The sequence below is a fragment of the Phoca vitulina genome, unplaced genomic scaffold (assembly GCF_004348235.1).
Source record: "Phoca vitulina isolate PV1807 unplaced genomic scaffold, GSC_HSeal_1.0 scaffold40, whole genome shotgun sequence".
NCBI classification, from domain to species: domain Eukaryota; kingdom Metazoa; phylum Chordata; class Mammalia; order Carnivora; family Phocidae; genus Phoca; species Phoca vitulina.
Genome location: NW_022589743.1, coordinates 15,201,525 through 15,218,949, shown reverse-complemented (window position 1 = coordinate 15,218,949; position 17,425 = coordinate 15,201,525). Strand labels below are relative to the sequence as shown.

At 40.2% G+C, this 17,425-nt stretch overlaps 1 protein-coding gene across 9 annotated transcripts in view; it reads left to right on the top strand.

Annotated features, from left to right (window-relative positions):
- Positions 1-17,425, top strand: part of ACACA (acetyl-CoA carboxylase alpha) — a 279,886-nt gene that overhangs the window by 218,973 nt on the left and 43,488 nt on the right. The window lies entirely within an intron of this gene.

Here is a 17,425-nt window from a genome sequence, read left to right as displayed (position 1 = left end):
TTTTTTTTTAATTTTTTTATTGTTATGTTAATCCCCATACATTACATCATTAGTTTTAGATAAAGTGTTCCATGATTCATTGTTTGTGCATAACACCCAGTGCTCCATGCAGAACGTGCCCTCCTCAATACCCATCACCAGGCTAACCCATCCTCCCACCCCCCTCCCCTCTAGAACCCTCAGTTTGTTTTTCAGAGTCCATCGTCTCTCACACATTTCCCATCTTAAGGTGAAGACCAGAAGATCTGTTAATCTTAAATTCTCTTTAATTTCTAGTACTCTGTTATGCTGTGAAGATGTATATTAATTTGTAGCTAGGGAACCGTGTTAGGCTGGAGCAGGGAGAGGATAGATTGGGGATGAGGGTGAGTAGGATCTAAAAGAATTGCTACATATTAGGGTGTTATATACTAGAAAGATTACATATTAGTGATATGTGAAGTTATTACATAGTAGCAAGATTAGGAATGGGAGTGTAAAGCATAATTATTGAAAAATGTGTTCATCTCATTTCTTATCCATATTACAAAAACATAAATGCCACATAGTAGTGATGGTGGTAAAGTTGTTACTGTTGATGACAGCAAGTGGCCATAGAATTATAATTATCGGGAGTGGAAGATCCCCAAAAGTCCAACCACCCAACCATTGTTTGAATTTCCTCTGTAACACCACTGCCAAATATTCATTCGTTTATGCTTGAAAAACCCAACTGAAGGGGAGCTTGGTACTTTATGGCCCAAACCCTTTCATCTATATGAAGTTCTTACATTTAGCTATAGTCTGTTCCTTTGCATAAACAGACCAATTCCTCTTAAAAAGTAGTGTTCAAAATTAGCAAAGCAGCTCCCAGTGTTGTGGTGTAACATGTGTGGAATTGAGTGAAACCAAAATCTTTCCCATGTACTTTGCTTTCAGAGACTGGCCTTGTCTTAAGAACAAACATAGTAAAGATGAAAATGCTATCCAAAGGTAGAAAGGAAACTGGATTAATAAATAACATTCTTGCCAGCCAAAACTGTGAAATAAGTAGGAATTACAAGAGAAACAGCTAAAACTTACACCATTTGGATGTACTCTGTAGAATGTTGGGGGTCTGCTGCACAGTGTCATGCAAGGCTGTAAGAGCCTGATTATCTCCTGCTTCCCCACCTTCTGCCTTGTTGACCCTATACATGGTTGGAGGATGTTTTCTTGGGTGCTGTGTATTTAGATACTGGTTAAAACTCACTGGGTCCAAAGTTAGGTAGTACTTATTTCAGGAATCAGTAAAGGTAATGTAGACTGAGGTACTCTAAAGCTCTAAGGGCACACAACCAAATCTAAAATGCTAGAATTTATTTCCCTCTCACCTCAGTGAGCAGTCTCCGGCTCACTTTCTATGTGTGCACCTTTGTCATCTCTCTGACCTATCTCCAGAGTGTCCATTTCAACTTCCAGGATTGTGCTGCTTTTTGAGTGTTGGAGTGAAGAAATGCCTCTGTCTCACAGGTTCCGTGGCATGCAGGGTCTCTGCACTTTCCACCTCTAACAAAACATTGTCCCTGAACTCAAGCTAAGTGCCCTCTTAGGACTGTGAGCATGATCCCTTAGGCAGAGCAGCTCAGCTTCTTCATTTTCCAGTCAGTCATGTGTTACACCTTCTTATGCTGGATTTTCTTCACCTTTCTCTCCTTCTTATAAATGTTCATAGCTCTGTCTTTGCAAATTAGTGTTCACTGGAAGCTTTGCTATTCCATTTACCCTTCTCTCCTCCCTTTAACCTTTCTTCTCCCCAGCCCCAGCCTGAAACCCAAGTAAATTAGCTTCTCACCCCTGCCCCCCAGTTTAAAAAAAAAAAAAAGAACCATACTCCTCCAACAGTGTCTGTTCTTGGATTTGCAGTCAGCAGCCATCTCCAATAACCATCAGGCTGTCAGCTTTGCAGCTCCCCACTACCTCCCACCTCCCCCATCACTCACCAGAGGAAAAAGAGAGCCAGAGCAAGAGCTTGAAATATATCATGCAATAGTGTATCATGAATTTGTTGTGAATCACAGCGGTGAAGCAGGTTTATTTATTTCTGAGACCTTAAATCAATACAAAGTAGGTCTCTTAGTTCTGAAGCTGGGATGGAGTGTGAAAAAATGAGCCCATTGTACTCTTAAAACTTTGGGGAAAGGAGATGACAGCTATATAATTCCATTTACCAGGCACTAGGGGCTTTAATGTGAAGGTGACAGGGAGCTCTTTGTGCATTTAGAGCACCATATCTTCTAAATAAAAGATCTGTAGACTTGATAGTGGAGCATAGCTCCAAGTTTAATAATCTCCAAGCATTAGACCAAGCCAGTATGTTCCCAAGTCAGAGAGTTCCCCCCCAAACACTCATAAATTAAAAGTGCAAGAACTGCACACGTTGGTAGATTAGGAATGCAAGGACTCCAGTCTTTCCTAGCAGAAAGACAGACCTGGGCTGTGGCTGTGCACAGGCTGCTGTGTGAATATGATAAAGACGCAGGAAACAAGACTATTTAGAAACCTGGCTCCTGGCTGTTCATCATTCTAGGGAATGTCCCCTATGCTGGATCCAAATTGAGCTATGTCCCCTCTCACTCAGAGTGGCCATCTTCGCACATCTAATCAGCTAATGTACACAGTCAGGAGTGTTGAATTATGAAAGGAGAAGCTTTAAGAGCTCGTTAGATTGAACTACAGATTACCATGCCCAAGCGTCAAGTTTTTCTGGTTGATTCTTGACTGGTTCCTAATTTTAATGTCTCAGTGTCTGGAATTTAAGCCTTTCAAAATAGTGCACATAAGAGAAATTGAGAAATCAGTGTTATTAAGGAAAAGAACCCACCCAAATTTCACTAACAGCATAAGATGCAAATCTGAGAAGTGAAGACCATTGGAACATATAATCAAGTTTTGAGTATCTTCATTTTCTATCTGACCCATTGATAAAATATGCCTTTTCTCAACAGATAAAGCAGGTTTATGCAGCTCAGTAGAGCAACCCTAATATAATATGACTTTATATTAGATAGAGTTACTAGCTTAATTCAGGCTCAGGTAAAGAATTTTGAAAGAAAAACCCAGTGTCTGCACTGGGGATAACTAAAAGGATGGGAAAATTGAACCACTCATTTTGCTTAAGAAAGGTGCTACACATTTATAACACTAATATGGAAGATTTCTTTTGCTTCTCGTAGTTCAACTTGCTGAAAATAGAAATCAAAGCTGAGTTTTTATAGAGCACTAAGAATTACAGCAGTTCACCTGCATTTACTGCATGCCAGTTATGTTCTGTTCTTGTGCTGGGGGGCATACAAAGATGATTTCTGCTTTCATGGAGCTTCAAATTTAGACTTGAAAGACAGTAAACAGGCTTTTCATGTGTTCTAAGGGTAAAAAATAAAATCGCTGCCCACCCTACATAAATAAGAAAACACAAACAAAAAGGTTGCCGAGATGAACAGTTGGTGCTACTCCACGAGAAGCTGGGCCCCAGCAAGCACCGAACTCTTTACCTAGCCACTGGTGGGCCCAGGCGGTCAGTCACACAGCCCTCTGCCTTTCCACACCAACCTCATATCTTCTGTCCTTGTCAGAAACCCACTGGGATCTTTAAAAAAACTTTTCCATCTTTTGAAAACATCTGATAGGAGAATGTTATTGAGAATATATGAAGAATTCTCACAATTATAAGAAAACAGCACAGTCATTTTAAAAATGGGCTTAATTTGGGGCACCTTGGTGGCTCAGTCAGCTACACATCCAGTTCTTGATTTGGGCTCAGGTCATAATCTCAGGGTCGTGGGATGGAGCCCCATGTTGGGCTCCATGCTTATTGGGGAGGCTGCTCAAGATTCTCTCTCTCCCTCTGTCCCGCCCATCCCACGCTCACTCACTCTCTAAAATAAATAAATCTTTTTTAAAAATTAAAAAGTGGGGGCACCTGGGTGGCTCAGTTGGTTAAGCGACTGCCTTCGGCTCAGGTCATGATCCTGGAGTCCCTGGATCGAGTCCTGCATCAGGCTCCCTGCTCGGCAGGGAGTCTGCTTCTCCCTCTGACCCTCCCCCCTCTCATGTGCTCTCTCTCATTCTCTCTCTCTCAAATAAATAAATAAAATCTTTAAAAAAAAAATTAAAAAGTGGGTTTAATTTAATTTTTTAAGAAATTTGAACAGACATTTCATCAAAAAAGCTATGAGGATGGTAAATGAGCACATGAAAGGATGCTTATCATTAGGGAAATGCAAACTTAAAACCACAATTAGGCACTACTAAAATAAAGGAAAAATATGTTTTTAATAAAGAAAATTTTTAACTGACAATACTAAGTATTTGCAAGAATGCAGAACAACTGCAACGCCTGTACATATTGGTGGGAATGTGAAATGGTACAGCCACTTTGAAAAAACTTAAACAAGAATGAGATCTTGCCACTTGCAACAATATGGATAGACCTAGAAGCTATAATGCTAAGTGAAATAAGCCAGTCAGAGAAAGACAGATACCATATGATTTCACTCATATGTGGAATTTAAGAAACAAAACATGAACTAAGGAAAAAAGACAAAAAAACAGACTCTTAATACAGAGAACAAAATGGTGGTTTGTAGAGGGGAGTTGGATGGGGGTGATGGGTGAAATAGGTGAAGAGGATTAAAATCACCCCACATTATGAAGTGATCACCACCATACAACTAGCTACCATCAGTTATCATCTTATCTAGATGAGCACTGAGTAATATATAAAATTGCTGAACGATTGTATACTTGAAGCTGGTATAACACTGTATGTTAATTGTACTTCAATAAAAAAAGAAAAATGTTTAGCACCTTTTTTTAAAAAAAATAAGATTAAACATTTGCCGTACAACCTAGCAATCCTATTCCTGGGAGAATTGAAATATACATCCACACAAAAACCTGTCCACAAATGCCAATAGCAGCTTTATTCATAATTTCTCCAAACTGGAAACTACCCAATTACCCAGATGTCCACCCAGAGGCAAACAGATGAACAAGTTATGGTATTTCCATAAAATGGAATACTACACTGCAGTGAAAAGGAACCTCTGACACCTACATCAGCATACATGAATCTCAGATGCATTACGCTAACTCAAAGAAACTAGACTCCAAATACTGTGTAGTATATGACTCCATTTATAGAACATCCTAGAAAAGGTAAAACTGTTGAGGCAGAACAGGGGAGAAGGGAATGGATTATGCAGGAGATGAAGGGAATTTTTTTTAATTCAAATGTAGTTGACATACCATATCATCTTGGTTTCAGGTATACAACATAAGTGTTTCAACAGTTGTGCACATTGTGAAGTGATCACCACCATACAACTAGCTACCATCAGTTATCATACAAAGTTGTTACCATATTGTGTATTTTGTTTTGTTTTGTTTTGTTTTGTTTTTGAAGATTTTATTTGTCAGAGAGGGAGAGCATAAGCAGGGGGAGCAGCAGGCAGAAGGAGAAGCAGGCTCCCTGCTGAGCAGGGAGCCCAATGCGGGACTCGATCCCAGGACCCTGGGATCATGACCTGAGCCAAAGGTAGATGCTTAACCAACTGACCCACCCAGGCACCACACCATATTGTTAACTATATTCTTTATGTTGTACATTACATTGTCATGACTTATTTTGTAATTAGAAGTTTGTAACTTTTAATCTTCTTCCCCTATTTTGTCCACCCTCCCACACACACCCTTCCCTCTGGCAACCACCATTCTGTTTCCTGAGTCCATTTATTTTTTAGATTCTACATATAAATAAAACCATATGGTATTTGTCTTTCTCTGATTTCAGTTAGCATAATATCTTCTAGGTCCATCTGTGTCATCACAAATGGAAAGATTTTTTTTATGGCTGAGTAATATTCCATTACACACACACAGACACACACAGACACACACACACATCTTCAGTATCCATTCATCTGTTGATGGACACTTAGGTTGCTTCCATACTGTGGCTATTGTAAATAATGCTGCAGTGAACATAGGAGTACATGTATCTTTTTGAATTAGTGTTTTCATTTTGTTTGGTTAAATACCCGGAAGTGGAATTTCTGGGTCATATGGTAATTCTATTTTTAGTTTTTTGAGGAACCTCCATAGAGTGGCTGCTCCTGTTTGCATTCCCATCACCAGTGCATGAAGGTTCCCTTTTCTCCTCATCCTTGTTCAACACTGTTATTTCTTGTTTGTTTGCTTGTTTTTGATACTAGCCACTCTGACAGATGTGGTGTTATATCTTATTGTGGTTTTGGTTTGCATTTCCCTGATGATTAGTGATCTCTTCATGTACCTCTTGGCCATCTGTATGTCATCTTTGGAGAACTGTCTATTCAGGTCCTGTGTCTATTTTTTAATTGGATTGTTCATTTTTTTGATACTGAGTTGTGTACATTCTTTATGTATTTTGGATATTTACCCCTTATTGGATGTATCATTTGCAAATACCTCCCATTCATTAGTTTGCCTTTTCATTTTGTTGATGGTTTGCTTCACTGTGCAAAACCTTTTTAGTTTGATGAAGTCCCACTGGTTTATTTTTGCTTTTATTGTCCTTGCCTGAGGAGACCAATCCAAAAAAATATTGCTAAGACTGATGTCCAAAAACTTACTGCATATCTTTTCTTCGTGGGGTTTTATGCTTTCCAGTTTTACATTTAAGTTTTTAAGCCATTTTGAGTATATTTTTATATATGGTGTGAGAAACTAGTCCAGTTTTATTCTTTTGCGTGTAGTTGTCCATTTTTTCCAAAACCATTTATTGAAGAGACTGTCTTTTCCTTATTGTATATTATTACCTCCTTTGTTGAAAATTAATTGGCCATATAAGCATGGATTTATTTCTGAATGCTGTATTCTGTTCCATTGATCTATGTATGTTTTTGTGCCAATACCATAATCTTTTGATTACTTATAACTTTGTAATATAGTTTGAAATTGGGGAGTGTGATACCTCCAGCTTTGTTTTCTTTCTCAGGAGTGCTTGGGCTATTTGGGTCTTTAGTGGTTTCATAGAAATTTTAGGATTATGTGTTCTAGATCTGTGAAAAATGCCATTTTGATAGGGTACTTTGATGGGGATTGCATGGACTCTGAAGATTCCTTTAGCTTATGTGGACATTTTAACAATATTGAGTCCGTGACTATGGAATATCTGTCCATTTATTTGTGTCTTTTTCAGTTTCTTTCATCAGTGTTTTATAGTTTTCAGAGTACATGTCTTTTACCTCCTTGGTTAAATTTAATTCTAGGCATTTTATTCTTTTTGTTGCAATTGTAAGTGGGATTGGTTTCTTAATTTCTCTTTCTGCTAGTTCATTATTAGTCTATAGAAATACAGCAGATTTCTGTATATTAATTTTGTATCCTGGAACTTTACTGAATTCATTTATTAGTTCTAATAGTTTTGTTTTTTTATTTTTAAAGATTTTTATTTATTTGAGAGAGAGAGAGAAAAGGAGCAGGGGGAAGGGCAGAGGGAGACGGGAGAATCAGTCTCCCTGCTGAGCAGGGAGCCTGACGTGGGGCTTGATTCCAGGACTCCGGGATCATGACCTGAGCCGAAGGCAGACATTTAACCAACTGAGCCATCCAGGTGCCCCAGTTCTAATAGTTTTTTGATGGAGTCTTTGGGGTTTTCTATGTAGTATCATGTCATCTGCAAATCAGGACAGTAAATAGGTATTTTCTTCTTTTCTAATTTGGATGCCTTTTATTTCTTTTTCTTGTCTGATTGCTGTGGCTAGGACTTCCAATACTGTGTTGAATAAAAGTGGTGACAGTAGACATCCTTATCTCATTCCTGATCTTAGAGGGAAAGCTTTCAGCTCTTCACTGTTGAGTATGACGTTAGCTGTGGCTTTGTCATCTATGCCTTTTATTATGTTGAGGTATGTTCCCTCTATACCCATTTTGTTGAGAGTTTTTATTATAAATGGATATTGATTTTTATTAAATGCTTTTCTGCATTTATTGAGATGATATGGTTTTTATACTTCTTTTTCTTCATGTGGGGTACATTGATTCATTTGCAGATACTGAACCATCCTTGCATCACTGGAATAAATCCCACATAATCATGGTGTATTATCCTTTTAATGTATTGTTGAATTCAGTTTGTTAATCTTTTTTTTTTTTTTTTGAGGATTTGTGCATTATGTTCATCAGGGATATTGGCCTGTAATTTTTTTTTTTTTTTTTTTGTGGGCTTTGTGGTTTTGTTATCAGGATAATGCTGGCCTCATAGGATGAGTTCAGAAGTATTCTTTTCAATTTTTTGGAATAGTTTGAGAGGGATAGGTATTAACTCTTTTTTAAATGTTTGGTAGAATTCACCTGAGAAGGCATCTGGTCCTGGACTTTTGTTTTTTGGGAGTTTTTGGTTACTGATTCAATTTCATTAGTAGTATTTGGTCTGTTCAGATTTTTTATTTATTCCTGATTCAGTCTTGGAAGATATCCATTTTTTCCTAGATTGTCCCATTTATTGGCATATAATTGTTCATTGTAGTCTGTTATGACCCTTTATATTTCTGTTGTATTGGTTGTAACTTCTCTTTCATTTCTGGTTTTATTTATTTGGGCCCTCTTTTTATCTTATGAGACTGGCTAAAGGTTTATCAATTTTGTTCATCTTTTCTAAGAACCAGCTCTTAGTTTCATTGATCATTTCTGTTGTCTTTTTAGCCCGTTTCATTTTATTTCCACTCTGATCTTTATTATTTCCTTCTTTCCACTAACCTGGAGCTTTGTTTGTCCTTTTTCTAGTTCCATTAGGTTTAGGGTTAGGTTGTTTATGTGAGATTTTTTTGTTGTTGTTTACTGAAGTGAGCCTGCATTGCTATGAACTTCCCTCCTTAGAACTGCTTTTGCGGTATCCTGTAGATTTTGGAATGTTGTGTTTCCATTTTCATTTGTCTCAAGGTATTTTTTTATTTCCTCTTTGATTTCTTCAGTGACCCATTGATTGTTTAGTAGCTAGTATGTTGTTTATCCTCCACATGTTTGTGTTTTTTTCCAGTTTTCTTCTTGTAATTGATTTCAAGTTTGTACCATTGTGGTCCATGTGTACCACATGCATGATGTGATTTCAGTCTTCTTAAATTTATTGAGACTTGTTTTGTGGCCTAGCATATGATCTGTCTTGGAGGATGTTCCATGTGCATTTGAAATGAACGTGTATTCTGCTGGTTTTGGATGGAATGTTACACACACACACACACACACACACATCTGTTAGGTCCATCTGGTGTAATGTATCTTTCAAAGCCACTGTTTCTTTGTTGATTTTTCTGTCTGGGTGATGTATCCATTGATATAAGCGGGGTATTAAAGTCCCCTGCTATTATTGTATTACTGTCAATTTCTCCCTTTATATTGGTTAATATTTGTTTTGTGTATTTAGGTGCCCCTATGTTGTGTGTGTAGATATTTGAAATTGTTATATCCTCTTGTTGGATTGATCCCTTTATCATTATGTAATGCCCTTTGTGTCTTGTTACAGTGTTTGTTTTAAAGTCTGTCTTGTCTGATATAAGTATTGCTACCCCAGATTTCTTTTATTTCCATTTGCATGGAATATCTTTGTCCATCCCTTCACTTTCAGTCTGTGTCTTTGGATCTGAAGTGAGTCTCTTATAGGCAGCATATAAGTGGTCTCGTTTTTTTTTATCCATTCAACCACCCTATGTCTTTTGATTGGAGCATTTAGTCCATTTATGTTTAAAGTAATTATTGATATATATGTACTTTTTGCCATTTTGTTGATTGTTTTCTGGATATTTTTGTAGATCTTCTTTGTTACTTTCTTTACTTGTTCTCCTCCTTTGTAATTTGGTAACTTCTTCAGTGTTGTTTGCATCCCTTTCTCTTTACCTTCTGTGTATCTATTATAGGTATTTGGTTTGGGGTTACCATGAGGTTCATATATGACATCCGGTAGTATACAGAGCTATTTTAAGTTGATGGTCACTTAAGTTCAAGTGCATTCTAAAAGCACTACATTTTCACCCCCCACCCACATTTTATGTTTTTGATGTCATATTTTACATCTTACTTTGTGTATCTTTTGACCTCTATGGTAGGTCTAGATGATTTTTACTACTTTTCATACTAATTATGTAGGTAGTTGATCCACTACCTTTACCATAGTTTTGCCTTTACCAGTTAGATTTTTACTTTATAATAATTACAATAATTTTAATGATTTTCTTATTTCTAGTGATGGCCTTTCCATTTAAAGAAGTCCCTTTCATATTTCTTGTTAAGGCTGGTTTGGTGGTGATTAACTTCTTTAGCTTTTGCTTGTCTGGGAAACCCCTTATCTCTCCTATTCTGAGTGATAACCTTGCTGGGTGAACTATTCTTGGTTGTAAGTTCTTTCCTTTCAGCACTTTGAATATATCATGCCACTCTCTTGTCTATAAAGTTTATGCTAAAAAATCAGCTCATGGTCTTATGGGGGTCCCTTTGTACATAATAAGTTTTCCTCTTCCCTTAAGATTCCCTCTTTAACTATTGACACTTTGATTATAGTGTATTATAATCAATATAGTGATGTATAGTACAGTATTATGTCTTGGTGTGGATCTCTTTGGGTTCATCTTATTTGGGACTGTGTTTCCTGGACTTGGATGTCTGCTTCCTTCCCCAGGTTAGGAAAATTTTCAGCCAGTATTTCTTCAAATAGGTTTTCTGTCCCTTTCCTTTTCTCCTTCTGGGACCTCTATAATGCAAATGTTAGTATGCTTGATGTTGTCCCAGAAGTCCCTTAAACAGTCCTCATTTTTTCATTCTTTTTTTTCTTTTAAAGATATTTTATTTATTTATTTATCAGAGAGAGAGAGAGAGCATAAGCCGGGGGAGCAGCAGAAGGAGAGAGAGAAGCAGGCTTCTCACTGAGCAAGGAGCCCGATGTGGGACTCGATCCCAGAACCCTGGGATCATGACCTGAGCTGAAAGCAGACACCTAGACTGAGCCACCCAGGCATCCCTCATTCTTTTTTTTTTCTTTTTGCTGTTCTCATTGTGTGGGTTCCACTACTCTTGCACATTGCTGATCCATTCTTCTGCATTATCTAATCTGCTATTGAGTCTCTCTAGTGTATTTTTCATTTCAGTTATTGTATTCTTCTGATGTGTTCTTTTTTATATTTTCTCTCTGTTAACGTTCTTATTGTGTTCTTCCATTCTTTTCATGAGCTTAGTGAGCATCTTTATGATCATTACTTTGAACTCTTTGGTAGATTGCTTATCTCCATTTCAGTTAGTTCTTTTCCTGGGATTTTTGTCTTATTCTTTCATTTGGAATGTATTCTCTCGTCTCCTCATTTTGCTTAACTCTCTGTGTTTGTTTTTATGTATTAGGTAGATCAGTTTTACCTCCTGGTCTTGAAGAAGTGTCTTTATGTAGAGAGTATCCTTTGGAGCCAGTAACACAAAACCACCCCGTTCACTCCATCCAGGTACCCTCTGGGGTATCCCCTGTGAGCTACATGCCCCGTCCTGTTGAGGCTGAGCCACAGTTAGTGCAGACTTGCTGGTGTGTGAGGCTGGCCCCTCAGGGCAGGGGTCACTGGACGAGAGGGGCTCTGGTGTTGCTCTGGTGTTGGCAGAGGCTACCCCCTGGGTGTGGGGGGATGGGGAGTCCACAGGGGAATGCTGGAGTGTGGTGAGTAGTGCTAGCACAGGAGATGGAGAGTGTCAGAACTGTCTCTCACCACCACCGGGCCAACTAGGTAGAAGAGGGCTGAAGAAAATGGTGCCTGCCAATGCTTCCTTCCCTGGAGAATGTTCCAACAGATCTCTGCCCCTCTAGCACATGCCCTAAAATTCGTCAGTGAATCTCCTTCACATGTAATCCCCATGCTTTTCAAACTACTGCTTCTGCACTGGGATTTGGAGGGAGTAAAATTATGCGAGCCCTTTAAGTACAGTCTGTTTCCTGCTGCCCTCCTGGACATAAGCCCTGCTGGTTTTCAAAGCCAGATGTTATGGGGGCTCTGCTTCCTGGTGCAGGTCCCCCCAGCTGAGCCCAGGGTAGGGCCTGGACCCCTCATTCCTCAAGGAGGGCCTCTGTAGTTGTGATATCCCTCCCACTTGTGGGTCACCATGCCAGGGGTGTAGGTCCTGACTAGACCTACTATTGCCCTACCTACTCATCTTGATGTGGCTTTTTCTTTATATTCTTAGTTGTGTAAAATCTTTTCTTCAGTTCATTTTCAGAGATAGTTTTTCTATATGTAGTTGTGGTTCTGGTTTGTCTGTGGGAGGATGTGAACTCAGGATCTTCCTGCTCTGCCATCTTGATCCTGCCTCTTAGAGGGAAACTTCTGGGGTGTTTTGATGGTGGTTATATGAGTATATATATTTGTCAAAATTCATAGAATTCTACACCTAAAAATGATTTTTCTATATGTAAATTATACCTCAGTAAACTAGACTTTTTAAAAATTTCCATATTTGGAAGCAATTTATTGTCAGTACATTCAAATCTGTAGATCAATGAACAGTTGTTGGATCCCTGAGAGAAGTGATTTCTCTTTGGCAGTCAGTTTGCACTCCAGAAGCCTGTGCCTTTTCTCATACATTTGACAGGTAAACTGTCATGTGGCTCTTCTCTACCCCCATTACATTAAAAATGCATTTCTGTTCCTCACACAGTCCACCTTCAAATCCTTGTCATCCTTCTGCCATCTAACTCATTCCTCTTCTTTCCCCACCCCTCAGTAAGCAGAGGTCTTCCAGTGGCCTGTATCTCGGTCTCCTCTTGGTTAAATATCTTCTCCCACCCACTGGTTGCCCAGTCCCTTTACTCCCAATTTACCCATCAGCAGACCTGATCATTTCATCATGCTGCTGTGTGTGGAGAGGTTTTTGGTCTTGTAGTGGATGGTCCTGAGTCCAGTTGTGGCTCAGGTCAGAGGCTTTCCCATCCTGTGCCAGCAGTAGGTCACTGTGCCCCTTCTCTACCCCCCAACCCTAGACTACCAGCTGCCAACCAGCACTCCAGTTTGCTAGTGACAAGTGGCAATGAAGAGGGGAGAGGAAGTTGTAACCCTGAGTCTGTGTATCAAAAGGCTGTGTTTTGGGAACCCCCAAATATTCTTGGTTGCATGCACCGGTTCTGCCTCCCTAGAGATTTAATTCCATTCACCCTTGGATACATTCCTGGAGAAACATTTACACAGGAATATGTGCTGCACCACTTAAAATTGTTAATTGGAGATTGAATTACTTGTCAGCTTTTAAAAATGTAGTCCTCTCAGATCAGGGAGGAGAGTGTCAGCAGCAGGAGGAGATGAGCTATTGCGTTTTTTTCTTTCCCTTCCTCTTTTCTCCCCCCTCCCATTTACTCTCTCGTTCTTCCTCCTTTCTTTTGTCCCTATTTTACCACTTTTTTCCTGCTCCCACTTATTTTTTTGTCCATATCTGTCTCTCTTTCTGCCTTAGCCAAACCTTTATCAATAACCTGACAGATCCCACAGTGACTTTAATGTGTAGAATCGTGAACGAAGTCCAGCAATGATAATTGCTTGGGAAATGTACAAAACCCCTCCTCACATCCTCTTGAGGATGGAAATATCCTAATGAGAGGGAGGATTGCAGCAAGGACTCAGTTTGTGTAGCCTAAATTCTTAGATGCAAGAAGAATTTTATACTTCTTGCTTCTTTAAATAGAGGATTGCCCTGACCCAAGAATTGTTTAAAGGGGGAAAGATTGGCTAAAGGGGGGAAAGCAGCAGATTTCATTTTTTATTCCATCGATATGCATCATTATTTTTCACATCTTCAGCACATGATTGCAAATATTTGCCTGTAAGTCTAAAGGCCCCCAACATAATGTGTATATCAGGACAAAGGCAGTTTTTTAAAAAATTGAGCTAAGTTGCCTCTATGAAACTTGGAAATCTCAATGCCTGTGCTGACAAATATCCTGACAAGTAAATACTCTACTCATTCAGTATTACATAGTGATTTCATTTGCACAAAACCTCACAATGCTCTGCCACTTCAGTCAAACGTCTGGAGCACTGGGGAAAGGAAGAATGTGTTTATCTTGATCTCCAAAAAGGGATTTAAGGGAGAGAGCAGGCGGTATATTAGACTGTTTTCATTGCCTGTCAGCTATGGTAAACCTGAGCTGTCTGCAGTGTCTCTAGATAAGCAGCAGCAGCAGAGGCCTTAGCATGTATGTATGACTGCATTCATTTGTACTTCTTATGTATCTCGAAATTTCTAACGGCTGCGTAGCATCTTCGGTGGAGCCTTTAACAACTGTGTCTCTGCTAATCAGTGGCTTTTATGTGGTGCCCTTAATTCCCAGGTCTGCCACCTGCAATGAATGAAGAGCTGGATGAGGCTTAGGTTTATACTGAGTGGGGAAAGATCCTCTTTCCCCTCAGAATCAGCCCTTATTCAGTTCTGTGGGCGTGGGCACTCTTCAGTGGAGGACCCTGAGGTGGTGCCTGTTCCTAATATTTTATGGTACTGCTTCTCCACCTAAACCTGGGGAGCAGCAAAGTGGGGCCTCAGGTGCCACCTCTGTTTGAGTGGCTCCTGTGTTTAAATATGGTTCCTGATGCTTGTTGGGAAGATGAATTAAAAGTTTGCATCACGCAGTAGAAAATGTGAGAAAAGTAATTTGGGAAAATGGAAAATGGTCAGCAACTCGATTTGTATAGCTATGTGTATGTCACAGTTGAAAAACTGATGAATAAAGCTCACCTACTTCATGAAAATACTAAGTCAGTGAGGATCGTTTACCCCACATTTTTCTGTGAAACGTTGGTAGGGCAACACCAGAGAATAAAGCCGTGGGACCGTCCATGTGGGCTCTTTTCTTTGCCTTCCTAGATGCTGATCAGGGTTTGCGTAACTATTCCAGCATGATCATTTCAGAGTTAGGCAAAATGGATTTTGTCCTAGCCCAGATTCTGCTTCTTTGGTTGGAGCTTTTGTTGTGAAGTATTCTAAAATCATTAAAACCACTTGAGTCAGCAACGACCCCTATAAATCAGGAGCTATTGTGTGCACCCTCATTCTACTGGTGCATGCTCCAAACATACGGTCATTGAAGATGAACTGGAGGGTACTGCTTTCTCTTCACCGATTGTAAAGTAGCTATGATTGTTAGCATTTGTTTGTGATTAGTGAAGCAGGTTTCATTCCTGCGTGTCCTTCCCTCCCCACCCCCACCCCCACCCCCTAAGATAAGGCCAGTCAGCCATTTGGAGACTCTGTTAGTCTAGCCTGTAATTTTTCCCTTTAATTCCCAAAGTAAATGAATTTTCTCACATGACAAACATTTCTTTAGTCCAGAAATAGTGTCCTTGGTTGTGGTAAGCCCTGGTTAGGTTTCTTTCTGAATCCAGTGTACAAATACTGCCTTTTCAGAACAATGCCAAAGCGTCAGAAGCTGAGTTTTGCTTGTAAAGGGAAGATGTGCTAGGTGATTAAACTCTTGCTCCCTCCAAGTTTGTCCCCCATTAATTTATAAGAATATGGGGTGGAATGGGCAAGTGGCAGAGCCTCCGCGAGTAGCCCCGGTCCTGGATGCTCTTCCCTTTTGAAATGAGAGACCAGGTTGTGTGGGGAATATGTATTTGAACAGCTGAGCAGCTCTTGGTCCGCTTTGGTCCCTTTTGCCAAGATTGGTCCTTCAATCCATCACTCATTTTGGAGGGGGGGGGTGTGAGGTTCTAAGCAGGTGGACATTATCAAGTACTAGAAATAGTGTTTCCTAGGAAAGAAAACCATCTTTCTGAGTAGGAAATGGCCCCAGCTCTCTTCCAGGCAGCTAGGAGTTCCTGGCTCCTGACGTAGAGTGTGAATATCAGATATTCAGGGTCAGTGCAGTGTCTCCTTTTTATTTCTTTTCCCCCTTTCCAATTTTATTTTAATAATTAAAAATACTGCTGATCACACTGAATGACTTCTGGCAGAGAGGCGGTCTGTCCCAGAAGGACCAGTTGTGGGCCATCGGGTTTATGACGTCCATAAAACCAGAGCCAGATCAGAGCGCGGCCTCCCTGAGTGACAGGGTTTTTGCTTCCACCAGGGTCCCCCATCAGCTGACTGCTTTGGATATTTGTTTTGGGTTGGTTTTTTGTTCTGTTTTGTTTCCTGATGCATGTGTGACTATACATGTGTGCACACATTTAAAGATATAAATGAAACAGGTATGTAATGCCCTCTGCCTGTTAGAAAGACTAAAGCCATCAAAATAACAAACGGCGTGTATTTGCTAGAATGTCAAAGTTATGAGTTTATTTTGTAATGATGCGCTCCTGCCTTCATGAGGTAAACTGGCCGTGGCGGAGGTGTTATTAGTAATATGGACTCAGTGGAGCAGAAAGCCGAGTGACCGAGAGATCAGTGTATCAGTCAGAGAGAGGGCAAATGGAAAGAGACAGCAGGAGAATGAGAAAGGAGCCACAGTGCCTGGGCTGAGATTAAAGACAGACTGAGAGGAGGAGGGGGAGCCCAGTGGTCACCTACAGTCTCCCCTGTGCCTGGGGCTCCTTCAGAGCAGTTGCCGGCTTGTCGCTCAGCTCAGGGCTGTCTGCAAAGACTGGTTCTCTGCACTTCCTCACCAAGGAAGGCAGTTTTGCTTTCCATATTTCTTTCAGAAGAGTCTCTTCCTCCCTTCCTAGCTGAAGTTATGTGGAGCGAAGACCAGCTGGGTCACACTGAGGTGATGACTTTGGTCGCCAACTTCCTCGTCCTTTGCAGGGACTTGATGTGGGGGCTGATCCAGCATGGAGGCGAATATCTCAATGCTCCTAACAGGAAGGGGCAAGATGGGAATATACAGGTAGAACTTGCTGGCCTTCCCTTTATTAGGTTCTTCCCAGAGACTGAAAATGAATGAAAGTTACTAAGGAAGCAAATTTGTGTTGTGGTTATTTTCTGAAGGAGGAGGGGAGAGAGAAGAGAAAAGGCAAAACATAGTAAGCGCTCTACAACTGTTTAGAGCTCTCCAGGGCTACCCTAGATGACTGGCAATTACTACACACTCAGCAGTTTGCAATAGTCAGTGATCAGGCTGTCCGGCTTCCATTGCTGGGTTAGAAAACCTCCCTCCCCGAAAGAAATTATTAACTAGTCTTCTAAGGAAAAAGAAACCCTACAATTTCCAAGTCTACGAATATTTTTTCCTTCCTATTTTTTGTCCGTCTTTAAAGGAAACTTTGTGGTTTCCAATTGCAGGTGCCTTTCAACCTCACACGGGTTAAACTCCTCCAGGGACACACCAGGGATAGAGGCCCTCTGTATTCCCTGGAACCTTGGGAGAGAAGGACACAGGAGAGGTGGGCTTGGGTATAAATCACTGCCCTCCACCCAGCACACAAAGACAAATTTAGACTCAAGGGTTTATGTATGTATGAGTTGCTTCAGGATTTTG